At 41.9% G+C, this 25,998-nt stretch overlaps 1 protein-coding gene across 4 annotated transcripts in view; it reads left to right on the plus strand.

Moving 5' to 3' along the window:
- The window catches only part of nexmifb (neurite extension and migration factor b), a 145,528-nt gene that overhangs the window by 104,134 nt on the left and 15,396 nt on the right, over window positions 1-25,998 (plus strand). For 2 of the 4 annotated variants that reach the window (XM_073922549.1, XM_073922551.1), the window contains exon 2: window positions 8,713-8,835. The gene's annotated coding sequence lies outside the window, so the exon portion shown is untranslated. The remainder of the gene's footprint in view (window positions 1-8,712; window positions 8,836-25,998) is intronic. The other 2 variants (XM_073922550.1, XM_073922552.1) reach the window with 1 other exon arrangement.

Below are 25,998 nucleotides of genomic sequence, written 5' to 3' on the forward strand. Positions count from 1 at the left end.
GAGTAATTTGCGTTACAGAAAACAAAACAAAATAGATTTTGTTTAGGGGCTTGATAGATGTCAACACTCTTTATAATATGATTTGTTCCTTATATATTCAGCATTTTTCCCTCAGGGTTAGTGTTAGTCTTCAGTGATTGGAATTTTTGGACAAGTATCCAACCAATATGCAATTGGATATCAGCAATCTTCATTTATTAATTCACTTTTAATGCCTTTTTAAAGTGCAAAAGAAACTCTGAAAGAAACATCACTGTTATAAAAGCAATAACAGAAAACAAATACTGATGATCACACTGTAATATTGTTGAGGAAACTCAAGCTAAAGATGTATTGATGATTTGTCACTGGAACAGTTGCGGAGCTATATTAGATAGATGTATCTTGATTTAAACAGCAGTGTTTTTGATTCTGAAGCCTTAGGGTGTTTAGTTTACCAGTGTGTCATAATGAGCTTTGATAGGCTAACGGGCAATTGTCAATTACATTTTGACAAAGGGTTTGTTAAAGCTACAAGTTGGTATTCGACTCTTGAGACCTATTTAGTTGGAGCAGATTGGTAAAGCCAAGCTTATTACAGGTGTTTTCTTTTTTCTACCAATTTTACAAAAGGAAAGACAGCAGTTATTGTTTCTGTGTCCTCTGATCACTGATTTTGTTATTGTTTTTTTATATTTCCCTTTATCATTTATTTTTATTATTTAACTTTCTACTAGTTTATTTTTTATACTGTTAAACCATTTTGCCAGCTGTAAAATATCAATCTATTCAGGATTTTTTAATTCATTAAAGACTTTAATCCTTTAAGTGTAGTATCCAAGACAGACGTCTAAACATAGTTTTGTATGACTTTGATTTCATTCAACTGCACTTAGAAGAAACATAGATATATACACTAAATATCGCATGTGGACCCAGAGCATGCATCAATATCACCGCCACATTTGTACAGTGCTCCCAGGACAAAAGTCATTTAACCTCATTTAGTCAAGACTAAAATCAATGTAAAGATGCTGGATCTAAACGCTGTGTATGGGTGTAATAACAAGAAAACAATGAAAACAAAACACAAAAGCAGAACACTTCGTAGGTATGATTTTGTTTTTCACGTTTTTGTATGTTACGAACTTTTGTGCTAAACAAGTAATGATGATAATACAGCAGGGTGGAGTGGAACTCTTTTTCAGCCCTGGAGTTTCAAGCCTTAGACCGGCCCACCTCAGATCACGACTGACTATATTAAAATAAGGTCATTTCTAATTCAGTTTCTAATGATCACGTCTTTTTCAAGAAAACAGCTGCTTTAGAACTTAAAATGTTTTTTCGTAATATGAGAAGATTAAAGGGTAGCAAAATCTGCCAACACTATTGTTTCAAACATCACAATGTCCTTTTTCTGCATTATCTAAATATATATTATGTGTGATGTATATTATTATAATATATATTATGTGTACTTATTTTTTATAGATATCCAGTCCTTTGTAACGGTGGTCACACTAAAAAAAATTTAATAAAATATTTACACCTACATAAGTAACCCAAACAGTATTATATGTCTTAACACTAAAAATGAAAAATAAATTTAAAAATAAATAAATTAGCTACGATTCGAACCCGAGTTGGCAGCATCATAACGCAACGTGCTTACCACTGGACCACAATGACTTACAGTTTTTCTTGTTTGCTTTGATGCAACTGAAATTCCACATTTCCAAAACAGTTAACACACAGGCCTAAACAGCGGCACTCATGGTCAAAATGAAACATTATGCTTGCAAAATGCACATACCGTGTCAAAACATTTAAAATATGCAACAAAAGCTAGTTTTACCTTCAAACAGCACAACTTGCAAACAAGTATATGAGCTCTTTTAATTAATCATTAAACAATGGACAACAAAAAACCAAATACAGAACTCAGCGTGAATTCTATTTGGGCTGTCAAAGTGGCCTTTTTGTAAAGAATTGGATCCAGAATAAGAAATGCTTTGATTAAACTTATATTGCATTCATGGCATTTTTCAAACTGTGGCTGAAAACAGTTTTTTTGAAAACAGTTTTTTACAGTTTTTTTCCAATTGTTTACACACATTTTCTGTAAGCAGGTCTCATATTGTCAGAACTCTACACACAAATTATAAAACGCACACACATTGGGCAAAACTCTTTAATTCTTCTTCAGAATGAAACTCTACATTCAAAAAATTGTGATTTCTTCTCAAAATGGTGTTTTGTTTTCAAATGACACACACAAGCCATCACATCAGTAGACAATTATAAGAACAGTTGAACACTGATGTGCTTACAGTTTTTCTAGTTTGCTTTGACCTGGTTAAAGAAACTAGGTTCCTCTTCATTTTCCTCATCACTATCCCAGCAGAGCAGAGGACCAGTCTTGCAAATGTGTAAACCCTTTCTCATTGGGTTGACACATTTTGCCCACTATATTTCCAAACAGTTAACACAGATGTCATTCAAGCAGTCCAAACTCCATTGTTTTAGTTTTGGTAACCAAACAGAATCCATCTATTCCTAACTATTAAAAACTACCAACATCAGTATGAAATCACTGAAGCACCGGTTTGACACTCCTTCACACAAATCTTCAATTAGCCATCATTCTGCAAACCTTATATAAACGATGGATGGTCTGTGTTGTTCTGTGCCAGCATTGATGGAGGAGGTCAATATGGCTATGTCCTATACTCCCAATAGATTTGACTGTATATTAGTTTACATGTGTTTTCTCTAATATTTACAGTATTTTATAACTTTTTTCTTTTTTCTGCTTCTTTCTGCTACTTTTTTATTTTTAATTTTTTTCCTTTTTTATTTTTATTTTCTTTTTTACGGTATTTTAAAGTTTTTCTTAGTTGTTTACACACAATTTCTTGTACTACAGATACAATTTTTACAACATGTAACTGATGCACCAACCCCCTGAACCAATTCTGCTAAACTACAAGCACAATTCCTGCTTTACACTCAAATTGCAGGTTTAAAACACACTTTTTTCAAAACACTACACACAATAACATCTGTGTTAACTGTTTTGAAAAATGGTGGGGAAAATGTGTCAACCCAATGAGAAAGGGTTTACACATTTGTAAGACTGGTCTTCTGCTCTGCTGGGATAGTGATAATGAAAATGAAGTGGAACCTAGTTTCTTTAACCAGGTCAAAGCAAACAAGAAAAACTGTAAAGTAATTTCCATACATCAGAATAAAATAAATTATACTGTAATATAAACACACAAACAAAAAACAATGAAAATTATATGCAGCCTACCGTGCTTGATTGGTCACTTGAGATGTGAGAAATTCCTCGTTCGTTCATATATGGTATTCATGGTATTATGTTCTCGACTAATTTAGACATTTGAACAGACTATTGTGCATGTAATGACATATACAATGAAATGACGCTGACATATTTTGGAGAGAACAACCATTGAACTGAGAATCAGCAATCAGTTTAGATCAACTAGATCTATTTACTTGGAAATTGTGCTTAATGTCGGCTACTTGTACTTAGTCATTTGCAAAGATGTACTTAGGCATTTGCAATTTGCTGAAATTAATGAGAAAACCATTCATTCATTCATTTTCTTGTCGGCTTAGTCCCTTTATTAATCTGGGGTCGCCACAGCGGAATGAACCACCAACTTATCCAGCAAGTTTTTACGCAGATGTTATGTTTTTCACAGTGGATGCCCTTTCAGCTGCAACCCAGTACTGGGAATCACCTATACACACTCATACACTACGGCTAGTTTAGTTTATTTAATTTACCTATACCGCATGTCTTTGGACTTGTGCGGGAAACCGAAGCACCTGGAGGAAACCCATGCCAACATGTGAGAACATGCAAACTCCACACAGAAATGCCAACTGGCTCAGCTGGGACTCATACCAGTGCTAGCCCTACTGCACTGCACTGAACAGAACCAAGATCACAAAAGGTTTGACTTGCAAATATATAAGCACTGTGTATCTCTCCATAAATGGAGAACATAGTGAAATACATACTTATACATATATATGCATGAAATACATAATATATCTCGTTCTCCTCAAGAAAACATATATATCCTGACTAAGGTCCAAGAGCTCCATGCAAATCTTCCTCTGTACAATGCTAGGTCATCAACAAAAGAAGAAACTCCCTGTGCTTTAACGTATTACCAGAGAGAGGTTTATTCTTAAATGCACACGCTGGAGATATTCAGTACAATCAACATCCATAAGTTGACATTTAATTCACCAGGAAATAGCTCGACTTTACTTGTTAAATGTTTCAGGCTGATTCTGGTGCCAGATAATCCACGCAATATTGCAGGCTCACTTTTTTGAGATTTGTCTGTCTTTCTGCAAGAACAAATTTGTTTCACAACCTGTGTGTCAATAAAGGTGTGTTTCTGACAGGAAAGACAGCAACATCAAGGCCAAAATCTAAGGTAGCTGTAATATTTAAAACTACCATCAACCCTGGGGTTGTTTAATGGGGATATCTGCTTTCACAGAAGCCACATGTTTCATTAAAAGAAGAAAAAAGACTTTAAGGGTGCTTTCACAACTACACTTTTGTTTTGGAACCTGTCTAGTTTGCCCAGTTTGCGCGGTTTGTTTGGCATATGTGAAACCAGCAATCGCGCTCGGATCCGCGCCAAAACAATCGCTCCGAGATCGCTTGAATGAGGTGGTCTCGGCTCGATTAAAATGAACTTTGGAGCGGATTGATTGTAGTGAGAAAGCAAACAATAAAAAGGAAATGTAATAGGCATACAGCTATGTGAATACAGAATTATGAGTAGGGCAGGAGGTCATTAAACAGACATCCCAAGTCTCCTGGAAGTTTCGGTAGTCTCCCGCAAATGCACAGAGACTCCAGGATGCCCACAAACAAGTGATAGTCTCCCGGTAATCATGTGTCTCCCTCCCGGTCCTCAAATAAATCGTGCACCCTTCTGACCCTTCCCCACCGCATCCCTCCCCACTCTCCAGACACGTCACGTGCACCCTGTCAAACACCATCAAACCACTACCTTCCCTGACAGCTGAACGGGAATCATGACTTGTTTTAGCTCTTTTGGTCCGTTTAGAAACTTTGTCGTGTAAAAGCGAATCGCACCAAGAGCAAAAAGCAACAATGTAACAATTTTAATCCCTGTTTCGGAACAACTGAATCGATTTACAGGTGTGAAAGCACCCTAAAATATTTTATTGATTTATAGAAGCTGGTAAATTTGGATGCAGTAACTGTTTTCAACACATTTCTAAACATAATAGTTTAAATAACTAATTTCTAATAACTGATTTATTTTATCTTTGCCATCATGACAGGACATAATAATATTTAATATTTAAAATTTAAAAACAAAAAAATAAATAAATAAAAGGCGGACTAATAATTCTGACTTCAACTGTATATGTACACTAGGGGTAACACAAAACAGATGGTGTGTTCAGTAAAAAGCACTGTCAAAAATAAATGAAAAAAAAAAACTACAAGCAAAATACAATTGAAGTGAATACAATATAGCAAAGATAATACTAAAATAAACAGTGCTTTTTACCTAATAATTTAACTGAACAATACAACCAAATAACTCTGCATACTGTTTCACTTTTATTTTCACTTGAAAGCATCTCCTACTTTAGTGCTTACAGAAGGGACATTTACTTATGAGGAGCCTTGTTTCCATGAACGGACGTGCATTCGAACATGCACAGAGCCAGATCAGAGAGTATTTAACAGAATATTCATATAACTGTTATATATAACTGAATGATTCAATATTATGCCAAGCATTGTGGCATCCCTATATACATAGGCTATACTCATTCATTAATTCACTTTCTTAATGACTTAGTCCCTTTATTAATCAGGGGTGGCCACAGCGGATTGAATCGCCAACTTATTCAGCATATGTTTTACTCAGTGGATGCTCTTTCAGCTGCAACACAACACTGGGAAACACCCATAGACGCTTGCATTCACACACATACAGTACAGCTAATTTAGCTTATTCAGTTCACCTAAACCACATGTCTTTGGACTGTGGGGAAACCCACGCCAACAGAACAAGAAAATGCAAACTCCACGCAGAAATGCCAGCCATGGCTCAAACCAGTGACTTTCTTGCTGTGAGGCAATCGTGCTACCCATTGCGCCACCATGATGCCCAAAGGCTATATAATATATTGTCATACTGTAATTTAGACTTCATTGTATTTTATACAATCATTGACTTAAGGGCACAGTATATAACGTTTTGTCATTAAAATAACTAGACACTAATAGAACAGTGTTAAATATGTTTGTGTGTTCTATTTCAAATGTTTTGAGGAAAATTCAAATCCAGAGAAAAAAAAGCTATTTAAACTAGTGATGTTTTTTTCAATTAAATGTTCATTCATTCATTTTCTTTTTGGCTTAGTCTCTTCATTTATCTGGGGTCACCACAGGAATGCACCTCCAGCATATTCATTCATTCATTTTCTTGTCGGCTTAGTCCCTTTATTAATCCAGGGTCGCCACAGCGGAATGAACCTCCAACTTATCCAGCATGTGTTTACTCAGCTGATGCCCTTCCAGCCGCAACCCATCTCTGGGAAACATCTACACACACACACACACACACACACACACACACTACGGACAATTTAGCCTACCCAATTCACCTGTACTGCATGTCTTTGAATTGTGAAAGGATGCCCTTCCAGCTGCAACCCATCACTGGGAAACATCCTTACACCCTCATTCACGCACATACACTACGGTCAATTTTTTAGCATACCCAATTCACCTATAGCACATGTCTTTGGACTTGTGGGGGTAACCTGAGCACCAGGAGGAAACCCACACAAGCGCAGGGAGAACATGCAAACTCCACACAGAAATGACAACTGACCCAGCCAAAGTGCCATATAGCACTTTTACAATGTAGATTGTGTCAAAGTAGAAGTTCTAGTAAATTGAAACTGTGTCAGTCCAGTTTTCAGAGTTCACTTTGTTCTTTGTTGCATTTCATGCCATGCTGTACCAACACAATTTCAGGGCAATTCGTAACTTTTTGATTTAGTGGCTAATTCGTATGAATTCGTACAATCTCGTGCAATTTGCTCATTCTCCAATGATGGTTGGGTTCAGGGGCGGGGTTGGGTGCCACGCCTCCGTTTTAAAATCGTACATTTTCGTATGACAGAACCTATACGAATGTATCCGAATTAATTAAACTCAATTTACCTTTATTTGTTTAGCACTTTTACAATGTAGATTGTGTTAAAGCAGCTTCACATAAAAGATCATAGTAAATATTTTAATTTTCAGAGTTTAAGTTCAGTTCAGTTTAGCTCAGTTCAGTGCGGTTTAATAGTCACTACTGAGAGTCCAAACACTGAAGAGCAAATTCATCGATGCGTAGCTCTACAGATCCCGAACCATGCAAGCCATTGGCGACAGCGGCGAGGAAAAAAAAACTTCACCAACTGGTGAAAGTGAAGAAAAAAAAAAAAACTCAAGAGAAACCAGACTCAGTTGAGCACGATCATTTCCATTTCTCTGCTGGCCAAACGACTTGTGCAAAGCTGCAGTCTCAGCGGCGGAGGCTTGAAACTGAACCATAGCGAAGACCCGTCTGTCCCTGGAGCGTCACAGGAGTCAGTCTCATGCTCTCCACTCCACTATTCCAGAGTTTGGGAGCCATAAATGAGAAGGCTTGACCTCCTTTACTCGACTTTGCTATTATTAATTAGCCACTTATGAATTAGCCACTTAAGAAAACGTAAAATAGTTACGTTTTCTCATGAGATCAGGCTGGTTGTACTCGTCCAATCAGCAATCGCTTGAGCAGTTATCTACTTATATTTATGTAAATATGATTAATATTGTCAATATTATATTGAAAAGTGTGCACAATTATCTACTGAATATTTTCAACATTTTTAGTGGATGTACATTGGAGATTTAATGTAGCTTTGAAGCTTGCAAAATGTATTGGTAAATGTTAACCAAATATCATTTTATTTTTTTAACCTAATTTTATCACTATTATTATATTTTTACAAAATTCTGCATGTATCTGTGCAGAAATATAGTAAGGTTATACTTGCATAATTATATTTTCCTTAGTATTTTTCTTGCAATGTAGTGAATTTCAATACCGCGTTCGCTGCTTTAAGAACTCTTGGTGTAGTAGGCAGGGCGTGTTGGTCCAAATCAGTGTCTAAAAATTTGAATGATTAGGAGTCTGCATATGTGTACCTAGTATAGGGACAATCCATAAAGTATCTTGGTTCTTGTGAGTTGTTTCTTGATTTATTTTGCTCTATTCCTTTTGCCTGCAGTGAAAAAAATTGTGGCGGCTTGAAGTAATTACCATAAACAAATATGTGGAGTGCTAAATATACATACAAAGTTTCCAGGGGTTAGCAACTGTAGTATGAGTGTTAAATCAAGCCTAAAATAGTAGATTGTTGCATGCAGTTGCCGTGGTGATGTAAGCTCTGGCTCTGTACTTACGTCTTGTTTTGCAGCTTTCAACTTCAAACTGTAAATGTCTTGGTTTGTCCTTATAAAATGAATTAAAAGTGAGAAATCACAACTCATTGACCTATTTCAGAAATTGTGTACAATTCAGGATATTTACAGTTTTTATGTTTAAACTCATGTTGTGCTATCTTTATTGTGTTTTTCTGTTTGTCTAGGAAGAAGTGACATAATGAAGCAACTTACAAGCTGGTCAGACTCCCATTGATGGACAGGAAACAAGCTTATTTTATCATTCAGGCTTTCGGTGCAGTAGAAACCAATGAAACTGGAACAGACAGGTAATAAATTCAACTGTGGTATTTTACTGTAAATTGTAAAAAATACATTATGTTCTTGTTTTACATGGACTTTTTCCCCTATGTTGATATAAAATATAATACTCTGGAAAGTATTCATAGCGCTTTTCATTTTACACATTTTTTTATGGTACAGGCTTATTCCAAAATGGATTAAATTAATTTATTTTCTCAAAATTCTACACACAATAGAATTACAATACCCCATATTGACAATGTGAAAAAGATTGATTGAAATGGTTACAAATTTGTAAAATAAATAAAAAATAAAAAAAGCAGAAAAATCACATGCTCAATACTTTGCTCAATGATTTGTTCATGCACCTTAGACAGCAATTACAGCCTTAAAGGGTCACGAAACACCAAAACACATTTTTTGAGCTGTTGACAGTCGTATATGTGTCCCACTATTAGGACACTATTAGGACACCTATATTTCACAAAAAAGTGTAAATTGGTTGTTTTTGCGTTATTTCAAGCTAATTCGTACTTCCTGTTTGAAACGAATTTTTGAAGCTGCGTCACGGTCATGACATAATAGCCTGTATTCCAGCGTGCAGACTGTGTGTCTCTGCCAGAGTGAGTCTTATTACGTCTTACAGTGTGATGCATTAATGCATGAGTAAGGCTTGGTTCAAACCAATCAGCGCGCTCTATTGTGCAACTTCATTAATATTCATTAGTGTCACTGCGTTTACGCTGCAGAGACGCCACGTTGTGTTGGCAAAAGAAGCGTGAAGTGTTGCTTTTATAGTTTGCTGCCATTAAGTTTCGTTTTCATTTTCTCTCTGTGAGAGCTCAGCTGGATCACGTGTGGATTAACAGTGTACGCGACGCTCGACAACAATAACTTACGTGTCTAAGGAGGATTATTGTTTACCTGAGAGCTGTTCTCATCTGCAAACGCTGAAATCCGGATTCGCTTGTAACGTTAGTCTTCTCTTCATAAAGACGCGGCTCTAGTTGCTGGTGATTGTCCTGTCTCTACAGATTTGGTAAGTGAGCGACCAGTGCTCTTTGTTTATTCAGTTTGTTCGTATCGAATTAAGTTAACTATTGCACTGAGTGCAAACATAGCACCGCATTTTGTGACCGGAATAACACACGCGGCTTTCTGACGCTACCTGCCGTGTGCATCTAAGTTTCCGGGAAATGCTGAGTTTTTTTTTCTCTCATTCGCCGTGCGGTATCAAACATTGCATGAAAAATACATGCTTAGAGCAGTTCCTCGAATCAAATATCTCGTTTGTCGCGAGGGGCATGAATGAATTCCCTGAATGAAAGAGCCAAACTGCAGTTAAAGTCCAACATTTAATAATTTGGCAAATAATTCGACTACAGATGTCCATGTAGGTTAAACACCATCACTTTCTCATATGTGTGTATTTTGACTGAAACTCGCGCGTGCCCAAATAGACACTCCCACACCATCCCACTTTAGTTCCTCTGACACTCCCCCCTAAACAGAGCTGGACACGCCCACTTTTCTGACTTTTTCCAAATTAGAGGTGTGAAAACACCCTGCTGAAACGAGGGGGTTTCATGGCCCTTTAAGTATTTTTGAATCTGATGCCACAAGCTTGGCATGTAAAGGTGATGAGCGGTGCCTGTTTTTCTCCTAACACCTGTAACGCCTGGCATTCAGTCCAGTGTTTAATTTTAGTCTCATCAGATCAGAGAATTTTGTTTCTTATGGTCTGATAGTCCTTCAGATGCCTTTTGGCACATTCCAGGTGGGGAGTGCCTTCTGTCTGGCCACTCTGCCATACAGGTCTGATTGGTAGATTGCTGCACAGATGGTTGTCCATCTGTAAGGTTCTCCTCTCTCCTCAGAAAAACACTGGAGCTCAGACAGAGTGACCATCGGGTTATTGACCACCTCCTTGACTAAGGCCCTTCACGTCTGATCACTCAGCTTAGATGGCTGGCCAGCTCTATGAAGAGTCCTGGTGGTTCCAAACATCTTCCACTTACGGATGATGGAGGCCACTGTGCTCATTGAAACTTTCAGAGCAACAGAAATTTTTCTGTAACCTTCCCCTCAATCTTGTCTCGGAGGTCTACTGACAATTCCTTTGTCTTCGTGCTTGTTTTGTGCTTTGACATGCACTGTCAACCCTCGGACCTTATATAGACAGGTGTATGCCTTTTCAAATCATGTCCAATTAACTGAATTTACCACAGGTGAACTCTAATTAAGCTGCTGAAACATCACAAGAATGATCAATGGAAACAGAATACCTGAGCTCAATTTAGAGCTTCACGGCAAAGGCTGTGAATACTGATGTACATGTGATTTTTCAAGTTTTTTTTTTTTTTGTATACATTTGCAACAATTTCATAAAAAAAGTTTTCACATTGTCATTATGGGGTATTGTGTGTAGAATTTTGAGGAAATAAATTAATTTAATCCATTTTGGACTAGGGCTGTAGCAAAAAATGTGTGAAAAGTGAATACTAGTGAATACTTATGAATACTTTCCAAATGCACTGTAGATCATTTACATAAATAACTAATAATTAATCCTTAATACCCAATACCTAATATATATCAAGTTTATTAATGATAATAAAAATTATAATAAAAACTTTGCGTTTCTCTTTAACAAAAATAATTAATATGATATATTCAATATAAAATATTTTATTATTAAAATTAATTATTTTTTTATTTGTATGTTTGTTTGCATATTTTTTCTCCAAAAAATGAAAGTAAACACTGTATCCAACGATGTACTCCATAATCTAGTATGCCTGTGTGCATTGGGAATGATATCAAACAGTACACACTGAACACAATATCATTAATCTGCACTACGGTTGCTTTACAAAGCACATGAAGAACAAGTATAGGAACAAAGGAAGCTTTGATAGTAAATCCAAAAAGAGAATTCACAAGAGAAATAGAAACAACCGCCAGAATGCAAACAAACAATACTGTACATGGTAACTGAGGAGGATACCTGCCATGCTGTAAATACAGACTGTCAATCGGGGAGAATGAGAAGAGGCGTGGGAACTACAGTAATTAATGAACAAAACCATGCAAAGTAATTTGGGATCTCAGTCAGGCACAGGGGACACAAGGTAAAACTAGACAAAAACCGACCAAACAAAACCAACAAATCACATAATGGTCACACCACATGGATTTAGTGTAGCACAGATTAATATTAAGGTTGTAAATTTTGTCAAACATTCAGCCACACATTACTTACTCTTACACACAGATTATGCAACTTAATGCAATCTGTTGTTCATTTTAGAAAATCTCACTGCTACATTGAAAAAAGTTTGCTAGGTCTGTGAATTTAAGAGCTATTGGCTCTGCATATCCTCATTGGCACTGCTTGTTTACCATGATTTCTGAGTTGATTTTACCGAGTTGATAATGAAAACTGAATATCAAATATATTTGATTTCTCATTTGAGAATACTTTTTGATTTATTGTTTGATTGTTTGAACTTTTGATTTTTCATTTGGGTAGTTGTTTTAAAATTTTGATTTATTATTTGATCTTTTTAGGCATTTTAATTTTACTTTTGTTATGAAAAAACTTTCATATAAAATTGCATAGATCCAGAGTTTTTGTCGATGGGCGTGTCCACCGCGGCCTCGCAAACTTTGACGATTCGCCACAATACAGGAAGTCATTATAACTCAGGCATGCATTATCTGATCTGCCTCAAAATTCACACGTTTGATAACGGTCCTGACCTGAACACGTTTACATGCCAATATCCAGCTACAGTTATAGCACCACCTGCTGGCCACAGGAAATGACATGTTTTACACTGTAACAAACTCCTTCCACAAACTTTATTGTATCAGCAGCAAATTTGAGTGGTGTCATCTGAAAGCTCTAGCGATGATATATTGTGAAGATCTAGAGTTTTCGCACAGGGGCGTGTGACAAACCTCACCGCTTCGCCATGGAACAGGAAGTCCTTATAACTCAACCACACAATGTCCGATCTGCCTGAATCTTCATAAGGTTGATTAAAATCCTCTCCTGAACACATCTACATAACAGTATTGAGTCAGTCACAGCGCTACCTGCTGGCAGAAGGTAGTTTGGCTTATAACTCCGCCACACAATGTCTAATCTGCCTGAAACGTCACATGGTTGATTAAAGTCCTCTCCTGAAGACATCTACATGCCAATATTGAGTCACAGTCATAGCGCCACCTGCTGGCAACAGGAAGTTTGGCTTATAACTCAGCCACACAATGTCTCACCTGCCTGAAAATTCACATGGTTGATTAAAATCCTCTCCGGAAGACATCTACATGCCAATATTGAGTCACAGTCATAGCGCCATAGCGCTGTATTTCAGCAACTTTGTGTGAAAAGTAACTTAATTAATCAACAAGTAATTAAAATACTTGACTCAATACAACTTCAAATCTTTATAAATCTCAAAGTAAACAAAACACAAATAACAAGAATTCTTTCAATTTGAAAGGGTTTTTTTAGCTTGATTTGAAAAAAAAAAAAAAAAAGAGGCCTCACGGTGGCACAGTGGGTAGCACGATCGCCTCACAGCTAGAAGGTTGCTGGTTCGAGCCTCGGCTGGGTCGGGTGGCATTTCTGTGTTTGCATGTTCTCCTCGTGTTGGCGTGGGTTTCCTCCGGGTGCTCCGGTTTCCCCCACAGTCCAAAGACATATGGTATAGGTGAATTGGGAGAGCGAAATTGTCCGTAGTGTATGTGTGTGTATAGTGTTTCCCAGTAATTGGTTGCAGCTGTAAGGGCATCTGCTGCGTAAAACATATGCTGGATAAGTTGGTGGTTCATTCCGCTGTGGCGCCCCAAGATTAACTAGGCCGAAAAGAATTGTCTTAGCTGTTAAGAGAGTGCTGACAGTTTGTGTAGTCAATGGTTGAGCTGCAGAAAACCAGTATTAATGAGCTCGAGTTGCTTTGTCATTTACAGATTTGATAAAGCTGCGGTCACACTAGAGTTTGTGTGTGCGAAATTCTGTTGTGCGGCGCTGCGAAAGGGGCGGGATTAAATAAGATGATTAGACATTTAAAAAAGCGAGGGATTGCTTCATGTTTTAAATTTCTGTCCAGAGAGGTCATGTTTTGATCCTCGATTGGTCTCACGCAGTCAAGTGATGTGATTTCGCAGGTCAGAGTTCACCAAGCTTGAACTTTGCACCGCAGCAACCTGCGAAACTTAACGCATGACCCTGCGTTTCCGGTCTGACGCATTTGCGTGCGTATGAATGGAAGTCCATGGGAGGAAAAGCCCAGTGTGACCGCAGCATGAAAGCGGGAAATGAAGCACCCTAAAGTCAGCTGAAAGTGATCCCACATTGATCCATGTCATTAATAAAACATGAGTTTAATAATAGAATAATGCACAACTTCAGAAAATATATATAGATGATGTGGGCACAGTTTCTGCCTGTCAAAAATCTATAAATGCAAACAATTTCATAGCAAAATACAACAATTATACAGTTCTGCTTCTGAACGTCTAGTTTGCTTGTTTCTCAGCGATTCAAACAAAACTTTCAATGCTTCTCAAAGATTGGATGTCATAAAACTGACAAACTGAGCAAATCCAGTAATTATTTCATTATCAGAAGTGCTTACTGCAACATACTGTAGTGCGTTGTAAACACCACTGTTTCCAGGAAGACAATATCGCAAGAAATATCTTGTGATTGACAGATTAGAATAGAGGATGGCAGATTGTGAAAGGGTATGTTTGCAGTTCCTTATGACTTATGCTTCACAAAGACTGTCAAGGGATATGCAAAGTTCTGCAATCAACCTCTATTGGGTTAAGTTTTTACTTTTTCAAAATTATTTTAATGGTCATCTTCAAATCCCTAAAGCCTTTGCATAAAAAAGCCCATAAACTATGTAATCCTTTCCCTAAGCCCTCTTGTATTTAGTTTTGGCATTTTATACTAATTAATTAAATGTATTATTTATATTATTATTATTATTATTGTATAATTTTTTAGTTTTTTCCTATTTGTTGCTAAGATTTACGTATTTTGTGCTTCACAAGTGTTTTCTGTTTATGTGAATTGCATTATGGGACCATAATCTGTCAAATTTTGATGTTGAAACTTGAAAAAAAGTGACTTTCATTGACATGTTAGTAGTTTTGAATGTATAATAAATAATATACAGAGAAAAAAAGTCTGTAAAATAACAGAAAATGTAGTGGCAGTTTATTACAAGTTTTTTGTTAGTTAAGGCAAGTTTATTTATGTAGCACATTTCATACACAATGGTAATTCAAAGCACTTTGCATAAACAGTAATAAAATAAACAAGTATAAGAAAATAAAATTAACAAAGAGTAAACATTATTTTAAAGGAATGGAAAACGAAAAGAAAGAAACGTTATAGTGGTATCTGTCGGATGTTGCACAGTGCTTATTCGATAAAGGCACTACTAAACAGATGTGTTTTCAGTCTTGATTTCAAGGTGCCTAATGTTGGAGCACATTTCTGGAAGCTGATTCCAGCAGCAGAGTCACCCTGCTTTGATTGAACTTCTAGGGCTCTATCAGACACCCAGTGCAATAAGGCGCAGGACATGGCATGATTTATTGCTATTTTGAGGCCAGCACAACTGTAATTTTCACATTTTAGTGCCAGGTTTAGTGCCAAAAAAAAAAAGTAGGAAAGCAGTTGATTTTTTTAATATGAGAAATTGGCTTTATGGTTGTTGTTTGCTATCGCTGTGATCACAAGTGAGTGACAGACTGTCTCACCCTTGCGCCAACAAACCTTTCACCAGAGAAGAGGAGATGTCGGGGGACGTTGTTTTGATTAAAGATTGTGAGGCCAAAGCAATGTATAAAACAATTATGAATCATTTATAATAAACACTGAAATATTATAACAGAAAAAAAAATGTTTGGTGACTAAAAGATAATCAGTTAACATTTTTTTTTTTTTAAAGTACAGATACACTAGAGAAACTTCCAGTGTTGTATGTTCCAGTGTTACATATACAGTTGAAGTCAGAATTATTAGCCCCCCGAATTATTAGCCCTCCTGTTTATTTTTTTACCCAATTTCTGTTTAACGGAGAAAAGTTTTTTTCAACACATTTCTAAACATAATAGTTTTAATAACTCATTTCTAATAGCTGATTTATTCTATCTTTGCCATGAAGACAATAAATAATAGTTTACTAGATATTTTTTAAGACACGTCTATACAGCTTAAAGTGACATTTAAAGGGTTAAGTAGGCAGACTGTATTAAGTTTCTTAGCCCTAACTTTAGCTTTTAGACGTTTTCAGAGATTTTCAATCAGGTTTAAATCAGGACTCTTGGCTGAGTTTTTAGCTTCATGGAACTACCTTGCATGTTTCGTTGTGTGACAAAGAGCATTGTCCAGAAAGCATTTCCCAAACAATGATGTAGCTTGTGGCTGAACTATAGTTCACTTAATGTATTTCTGTATCAGAGTACATTCGAGAAATGAATAATGTAGAGACATATGTTTCCCAAAACCCTAGTTGCTTTATCGCAGATGCATCATTTGAACCACATTAAGTATAACATATAACGTCCAGAATAATGCATTAAATGAGGCGGAGTAACAAATTCTTTAGAGAAAATTAGAATTAAATGATTATTTTTCATTTTGTTTAAATGGTATTGTTTTACACGCACACACAATATTAGTTTTAAGCTAAAAAGTTTCAAGGTAAAAACATGCATTTGTTTTTCGTGTTAACGTAAATTGCACAAATGAGGCCTATGTTTCTTTTACAAACATGGAGAATACTTACGTGTGAGAGAGGTATCTTTAGGCTTTTTTACTAATCATTCAAAGTTAATGTTGGAACACGTTTGCATTGCAGTTTGCGTTAGAACGACAGATTGGGGAAATACCAAATCGATGAACTATAATTGTGACAACAGAACTCGTGACCTTAGTTTTTTTAATAATTGTTTTTGGAAATGCCCCTGCATGATAACTGCTGGCTGATTAGGTAATGTACACAGAGAATGAACTGCTTTTGATAAACATTTACAATTACGCTCCCATGTAGCTGTAGAAGAGGTGCAACTCCAGCTTCAGAACACCATCTCCTAACCACGACTCTTCCTCATTTATCTTTCGCTGACTTATTTACGCACTTTGGGTTCAGTCATTCTCTAGTTTGACAATGAACATAATGTTTCCCATCTGCCCAAGTAAATTAAACTTGCTTTTATGATAACTTCATCATAACTTCTTTAATCTTCAATCATAAATAGCAGCCCTATCATTCTGTGATGAATAATATGATAATATTTGATGGATCAGGACATGATGCGAATGCAGAATGGCAATAATCATTATAAAAAGATTCCAGATGAAAGTTTGAATTATAACAAAGTTGTGTGCACTTATTGGAGTGAGAATCTGTGCTTCCTCTTAAGCACAACAAGTTTGAAATACCACCTTCAGGCAAAATATATTCTTGGAGATGTTAGCAAAATTTCAGTTAGAGACAGCATCAACCAGCTGTGCGCATCAAAGAACGTTCGAGGTTACTAAAGTAACCCTTCGTTCCCCGAGGAGGGGAACGGAAGCACTATAAGTGGATTTGATTGTAAAATCCACGCATTGGGAGGATTCGGATCAGAAGCCGCTTGTCTGGAGAGTATTGAACGGGCCAATGAATGAAATTAATTGGCAGCGTAAGCTTGCGCAGGTGTGCGACATCTGCAATTATCTCAGCATATAAGCATCCTTTTAAGCTGAAGAGACTTTCAAACAGCTAAGGGACAGTCATTATGGCGACGGAGTATAGTGCTTCCGTTCCCCTCCTCGGAGAACGAAGGGTTACTTTAGTAACCTTGAACGTTCCCCTTCGGGGGGAACTTCAGCACTATAAGTGGATTTGATTGTAAAATCCACGCATTGGGAGCCCATTGAAAGCGCCATAATGACTGCACCTTACCAACACCCCCGATGAGGAGATAGTCAAGCAAGCGTGACGCACCCACATCATGGGGGGCGCGGTCCTCCAACGTGTCCCTGGCCCTAATTTATCCTACTTCAACAGAAGTTTTACGGATTTAGATATATTTTTTGGGAAGTCGTGAGCATCTAGATAATTCTAGGAAATACGACAGTACGTTGGGAAGCGTGCAATCCCGATAGGGAGGATGCTGCGAAGGCCATCCGTTACCCAAGGGGGGATAGATGGCAGAATTTACATATGGACTAGCCCTAAAAAGGGGGAGTATGCATAGCAAAAGAGTGGTTAGCGGAGAGGGAAGACACGGGTCCGCCCAGGGGGGGGGACTTAACCGTGGCGGAATAAGCATATGGGATCGCCTAGTGGGGATCACGCATAGCAGGCACCTATACCCAAAACGCGGGCTGACCAGCGGGCAGACCTACAACGTAGTGGGCCAGCAAGTGACTCCTCCGCTGAGTCAGTGCTGGGGGCCACGGAGGAATCTGCAGGGCTCACCTGATGGGGAACTTTACTGACAGATAAAAAAGGCGCACGTACCTCCGTGTTAGGGAGAATGGCGCAGCAAGCGTGTTTCAACACCCTACCGAGTTGTCCCCTCAATCACCAAAGGGTTACCTAATACCCTTGAGGAAACCGGCTCCACTCGCAGATTGTAAAACCTTGCAAATGTGTTGGGTGTCGCCCAGCCCGCAGCTCTACAGATGTCTGTTAGAGAGGCGCCGCGTGCACGCGCCCAAGAGGATGCAACGCTCCGAGTGGAGTGTGCACGAACTCCCGGGGGACACGGCTGACCTCGACTCGAATAAGCGAGTGAAATGGCATCCACAATCCAGTGGGATAATCTTTGTTTCGATACGGCACTTCCCTGCTGCCGACCGCCATAACAGACAAAGAGCTGCTCAGATGATCTAAAATTCTGAGTACGGTCCACATAAATGCGCAGAGCGCGAACTGGACAAAGTAAAGAAAGGGCTGGGTCTGCCTCCTCCGGGGGCAGCGCTTGCAGGTTCACTACCTGATCTCTAAAGGGGGTGGTAGGAACCTTGGGCACATAACCGGGGCGGGGTCTCAGGATGACGTGAGAGTAATCCGGCCCGAATTCCAGGCACGAGTCACTGACCGAAAATGCCTCCAGGTCCCCGACCCTCTTGATGGAGGCCAACGCAACCAGCAGAGCTGTCTTCAGGGACAGAAATCTTAGAGATACTGATTCGAGTGGCTCAAAGGGATCGGATCGCAGACTCGTGAGAACGAGGGCGAGATCCCAAGAGGGCATGAGAGGGGGGCGAGATGGATTAATTCGCCTAGCACCCCTAAGGAACTGGATGACCAGGTTATGCTTTCCCACGGTGCCGCTAGCTACCGCGCTATGATAAGCGGAGATGGCGGCCACGTAAACCTTGAGAGTGGAGGGCGACAGCCTGCTGTCCAACTTCTCTTGAAGGAAAGAGACCACAACACTAATCTGGCAATTTCGGGGGTCTTCTCTGCGAGAGACGCACCATTCAGTGAATAGACTCCACTTCAGGGCGTAGGCGCGCCTCGTGGAGGGGGCTCTAGCCTGAGTGATGGTATTAACCACCGCAGTCGGTAGGTTACCTAAGTCTTCCTCGCGTCTAGGGACCACACGTGGAGGTTCCAAAGATCGGGGCGAGGGTGCCAGATGGTGCCCTGTCCCTGAGAGAGTAGGTCCTCTCTCAAAGGGATCCGCCAGGGGAGGGCCGTCGCGAGGAGTGAGAGCTCTGATATCCAGGTCCGGTTGGGCCAAAGGGGCGCAACTAGCAGAACCTGTTCCTCGTCCTCCCTGACCTTGCACAGAAACTGCGCGAGCAGGCTCACTGGGGGAAACGCATACTTGCGCATGCCCCGAGGCCAGCTGTGGGCCAGTGCATCCGTGCCGAGAGAGCCCTCGGTCAGGGAAAAAAACAACTGGCAGTGAGCGTTCTCGGGGGAAGCAAACAGATCGATCTGGGCCTCCCCGAATCGCGCCCATATCAGCTGAACAGACTCGGTGTGGAGTCTCCATTCTCCAGGGCGTAACAGCTGTCGTGAGAGCGCATCGGCTGCACGATTGAGCGTGCCTGGGACGTGAATGGCGCGCAGCGATTTCAGCCGCGGGTGACTCCAGAGGAGCAGACGGCGGGCGAGCTGAGACATGCGGCGAGAGCGCATACCCCCCATGCGGTTGATATACGCCGCCGCCGCCGCCATACTGTCCGTCCTGACCAGCACGTGTTGCCGCTCCAGCACCGGTAAAAAGCAGTGGAGAGCGAGGAACACTGCCAACAGCTCTAGGCGATTGATATGCCAATGCAGCTGGGCACCCTTCCAGAGGCCCGCAGCCGCATGCCCACGACACACGGCCCCCCAACCCGTGTTGGAAGCGTCTGTTGAAACAACAACATGGCTGGACGCCTGTCCTAGAGGCACACCGGCCTGTAGGAACGAGGGGTCGTTCCAAGGGCTGAGGGCGCGGCGACACAGTGCAGTAACCGAGACCCGGTGTGTGCCCGCGTGCCATGCGCGTCTGGGGACCCGATCGTGAAGCCAGTGCTGAAGTGGTCTCATATGGAGCAACCCGAGCGGCGTGACGGCGGCTGCGGATGCCATATGCCCCAGGAGCCTCTGAAAGAACTTCAGTGGGACCACTAGTTTGCTGTCGAGCTCCCTCAGACAGTTCAGCAACAGGCGAGCGCGTTCCTCGGAGAGGTGCGCTACCATGGTGATCGAGTCCAGCTCCATCCCGAGAAAAGAAATCCTCTGCACGGGGGCGAGTTTGCTCTTTTCTCGCTTGACCTGAAGCCCCAGTAGGCGGAGATGCCGAAGCACCTTGTCCCTGTGCATAATCAATTGCTCCCGCGAGTGGGCTAAAATCAGCCAGTCGTCGAGATAATTGAGTATGCTAATGCCCGCGAGCCGAAGGGGCTCTAGGGCACCCTCCGCGAGTTTGGTGAAGACCCGCGGAGACAGAGAGAGCCCGAAGGGGAGGACCTTGTACTGCCACGCTCGACCCTCGAACGCAAACCGCAGAAATTGGCGGTGGCGTGGAAGAATGGAGACATGGAAATACACGTCCTTCAGGTCTATGGCTGCAAACCAATCCCGAGGACGAACGCATTGGAGAATGCGCCTCTGCGTGAGCATTCTGAACGGCAGCCTGTGCAGACAGCGGTTCAAAACGCGCAGATCTAGGATTGGCCGTGACCCACCGCTCTTTTTGGGTACGATGAAGTATGGGCTGTAAAACCCACTCTCCATCTCGGCTGGAGGAACCGGCTAGATTGCACCCTTCGCCAGGAGGGCAGCAATCTCCTCTCGCAAGACAGGGGCGACAGGAGGTTGACCCTGGAGAAATACACGCCCGTAAACTTGGGGGGCCGTTTCGCGAACTGAATCGCGTAACCGAGTCTGATTGTGCGTATGAGCCACCGCGAGGGGCTGGCCCGCGCTAACCAGGCAGGCAGAGCCCTCGCTAATGGAGTCATCGCTACAATCGCTGACGTACCAGCGGTGGGGCAGCACGGAGTGGGTGTGCTGATCCGGGAAGCACGAGGGTCCCGCGGAAGAGCTGGAGGAGAGCAATTCGCTCTGGCTCCGCACCCTGACTCCGGAGAGGGGGCTGGAGGGCTGAGGGAAGGGAGACCGTCCCCCCAGCGCTCGTGATCCACTGGCAAAGCACGTAGAGCGCGTCCCGGACTGGCAGAACTCGTGCAGTCACATCCGGGGAAGGGAAAAAGTGCTCTTTTACTGATGTTTTGGTGGCACTGAAAAGTACCGTTGTTATCGGGGCCCCGCCCTCCAGCGGGAAAAGAGCAAGTTTCCTCTTCTCCGGATGGCCTGTCTCAGGGACGCTTCGCGGTCCGTTTACCGGACTTAACGGCGCCCTGGGCAGGAGGGGCTGCCTGCTTTCGAGGTGAACGCCGCGCCCGCTTGGCCGGAGGCGCAGGCGGGGGCGGGGCAGCACTCTTTGGCGGGCGCCCTCGGCGAGGAACAGCGGAGGTGGATGGCTCGGCGGGCGGAGCGGGCTTACGGCCATGCCGATAGATGACATTGCCCATCGCATCCGACTGCTCTTTCACCGCCTTGAATTCCTGGGTGAATTCACCGACGGTGTCGCCGAACAGGCCAGCCTGGGATATGGGCGAGTCAAGAAAGCGAACTTTGTCAACGTCGCGCATATCGGCCAGGTTTAGCCAGAGGTGGCGTTCCTGAACCACAAGTGTGGACATCGTCCTCCCCAGCGCACACGCGGCGGACTTAGTAGTCCGAAGAGCATAGTCGGTCGCGGTGCGCAGCTCATGTAATAAGCTTGGGTTGGACCCGCCCTCGTGCAGCTCGGCCAGCGCCTGCGCTTGGTAGCGCTGGTAGGTGGCCATCGCGTGCAAAGCAGAAGCAGCCTGGCCCGCAGCCTTATAAGCTCTGGCTCCGAGGGAGGCAGACAACCTACAGGCTTTGGACGGGAGGCGGGGCAAACCCCGCCACGTAGAGGCGCCGCGCGGACAAAGATTGACCGCGATAGCGCGCTCCACTGACGGGATCGCCTCATACCCCCTGGCAGCTCCGCCGTCAAGGGCGGTGAGGGCGGAGGCACACGCAGCACGGGCAGAGAAAGGTGCCCTCCAAGACTGCGTGAGCCTACTGTGCACTTCCGGGAAGAAGGGGACGAAAGGCTTCGAAGGCTTCGCCTTCTGGTCCTCTACGTAGCACCCATCTAGTCGGTCCGGCCGCGGAGCTGGGGGATAAACCATCTCCAACCCCACGGCCGAAGCAGCCCGGGAAAGCACGGCTAACATGTCCGCTTAAGGATCCGATTTGACAGCGCTCACCTGCCCGGAGGGGGCGAGCGGGTCCGGATCTTCGTCGGACAGTGAAAGCCCACCCTCCGATGCCGCGGAGGACATCTGATCTCCGGTGTCAGCGAGTCTGAGAGCTACCATCTGGTTAGACGGATCACTCTCACTACCCGAAGCTTGGATGGAGCGCCGTGAGGAGCGAGAGGTCCGCGAGCCCGTGGGCGGCGGATTATCTCCCGCTGAAACCCTCAGATCTGCCCGAGCGCCCGCTGCTTTTTTAGAACAGGAGGCAACTGGGGTGGCTCGCTCTCTTGCGAAAGTTAGCCGCGATCTTAGCTGTGCAACGGTCATGGCATCGCAATGACGACATGAACCGCCCGCGAGCACCGCATTAACATGCTGGACCCCCAAACATGCAATGCAGTGATCGTGTCCATCATCCGGAGCCAGGAAACCCCCGCATCCAGAAACGCACAGTCGGAGCGCCATCCTGAAAAGGACGTGCTGCACGACTGTGTTGCTCTTTTAGGAAAGTTTGCAACTATACGCACCGCTCTGGAGGACCGGACCCAAAGAACCGCAGGCAAGGGAGTAACCCAGCTCGACCGTCTGCCACCGCGAAGACCCACTCTGGACCGGGAGACACACTCGTTCGCTCTGAAGTGCTGATCAGCAAGAGGAACCCTCATCGACTCACTCAGAAAGGATCTGAAGCGAAAAGGATGGCGTCTGCTGGCTTCAGGTGTGCTTATATGCTGAGATAATTGCAGATGTCGCACACCTGCGCAAGCTTACGCTGCCAATTAATTTCATTCATTGGCCCGTTCAATACTCTCCAGACAAGCGGCTTCTGATCCGAATCCTCCCAATGCGTGGATTTTACAATCAAATCCACTTATAGTGCTGAAGTCCCCCCCGAAGGGGAACACTGAATGACTGCAGCAGCATCAACAAAAAACAACTGAAAAGCAAACTCAATCCATCACTAAATGCATCACACAGACTGCAGACACATTGACGTGAACTATTGTTATGAGACTACATAAACTGTACGATACTGAAAAAGCTGCCACTAACATACCATTAATGGCCCGTTTCCAATGAAACCAGTTCGGTACACTTTATGGCCGTTTCCACTGTCAAAAGGTACCTAAAAGCAAATTGTACCATACTACTTTTTGGACATCCTTTGCAAAGACAAAAGGATCACAAAAGGTGAAGCTAGACGCACAGCTGAACGTTGTTGGTTTACAGAGAAGCATCACTCGCACATACACAAGCAGAAGAATGTAAACAAAGGAACCGCCATTTTGAAATACACAGCCAAGATACCACATCATACTACTATTTGCATATTATAACGAGCCATGTTTGACCCGAGGTCAGACAAACCTTGTCGATGTCTTGATGAACAGCTACAATGCCAAGAACAAAGTGCGAGCGGTTTCCCTTTCTCCAAGGAGCTCACGACTGCGTCGATATTTGAAATAACGAACTTCTTGAGCTGCTGATAATTACATGTGCATGATTATTGAAGTGCTTCTGACATCCGATCCTTTCATAAACAAACCCCAGGGTGAAGCACGAAAAAACTAAATAAAAGCTGGAAAAAATAAAGGAGCAAATGATTCTTTCAGCAAACTAAAAGATGAACAAACTGACAGATGATGGAATGACGAAAGTACTTTTTAACAGAGGTTATATGTGCTGGTGAAGATTACAGACACAGATGAAAGGTTTGCACTGACTGTGGGCTATGTTGCGTGTTGTTTTTGAACCCAAATAAGGACTAAATGTATGCTGTGTGTAGTTTTCCTGTAATTGGTAGCATATCGGAGACTGTAAGGGTCTGTATGTGTTCATATACTGTTTGTTGTATTTATTTATTTTATATACTGTAATCGCAAATGTTACAATAGGCTATTTTACATCATTGATCTGCAGTTATAATCAAATCATGTTCATAGGTTAGTAATTAACATTTATACACAAGTATTTATGTGTATAAAGCATCTGTTTTGTGAGAAGAGCTTCTCATATGATATGTGAACGACCTGTTCAGCTGTACCCTTGGTACCCTTTAGGCAGTAGAAATGCAAGACTCATAAAGGGGACCCGTACCGTACAATACTGTACCAGTCAGTGGAAACAGGCCATACATTTTTAACAGTGGAGCTAATCGATGACAACTGACGTCTGCAGGTATTCACTTTAGGTACGTTAAAAATAAATTTTAGGAATAATAAACTATCAAAACTAGAGATCTACGTGAGCTCTAAGTGAGAGCTACGTTTTCTTTTCTCTCTCCTCTAAAACACCCCTAAGTGACTCAATAATATTTAGATCTAGTGACTGTGCAGGCCATGGGAGATGTTCAAATTCACTTTCATATCCATCAAACTACTCTGTCACCACTCTTGCTGTGTGTATTGGTGTATCATCATCTTGTCACACAGTACCGCCTTCAGAATACAATGTCATTGGCCCATTTAGCACAAGTATTGAGCCTATAGAATGCCATTGTATTGCAGTACAAACAATCGCTGATCCATTCCCATGCTTCATACTTGGCATGCAAAGGTCTCGTTGGTACGCTTTCTTGGGGCTTCTCCACACCATAACTCTCTCTTGTGTGAGAAAGACAGTAAAGATGGACTCATTAGAGAACAATACATGTTTCACATTGTCCACAGCTCAAGATTTTTGCTGCTGGCACCATTGAAATTGGCGATTGACATTGGCTCAAGTGACCAAAGGTTTAGCTTTAGCAGCCTGGGACAGTATATTGACCCTGTGGAGCTCCCGACAAGCAGATTTGTTGGAAACTGGAGAGTTGATGTGTTTTTTTATACATAGTCGCTTCAGACAGCTTCATCTTGTGTCCACAGTTATTTTTGTTGGATGTAGTTTGTTGTTCTTGGTGGTATGCTGACATTACCCCGGATACCGTTGATATGTCATCCAAAATGTTTAGTGGATTGCAATATTTTAAGCAAAACTGTGCTATTATTCTGCCAAATAAACATTCACACTCAACACTCTCAAGCTGTGGTCACACTAGAGTTTGAGCTTGTGGAATTCTGTAGTATGGCGCTGCGAAAAGGGGCAGGATAAACAAGATGATTAGACATTTAAAAAAGCGAGCTATTGGTCAATATTTAAAATTTTGTCCAGAGAGGTCATGTTTTGATCCTTGATTGGTCTCACGCAGTCGAGTCATGCATCTTCGCAGGTCAGAGTCACCAAGCTTTAACTTTGCAACACAGTGCACTGCAAAACTTGTCGCACAAGCTTTCGTTTCCGGTCAGACGGATTTGCGTGCATATGAATGGAAGTCTATGGGGAGCAAGGTTCAATGTGACCTCAGCTTTTCTGGTGGGATGTGCAATTAGTT

Source organism: Danio rerio, chromosome 14 (genome assembly GCF_049306965.1).
Source record: "Danio rerio strain Tuebingen ecotype United States chromosome 14, GRCz12tu, whole genome shotgun sequence".
NCBI classification, from domain to species: Eukaryota; Metazoa; Chordata; class Actinopteri; order Cypriniformes; family Danionidae; genus Danio; species Danio rerio.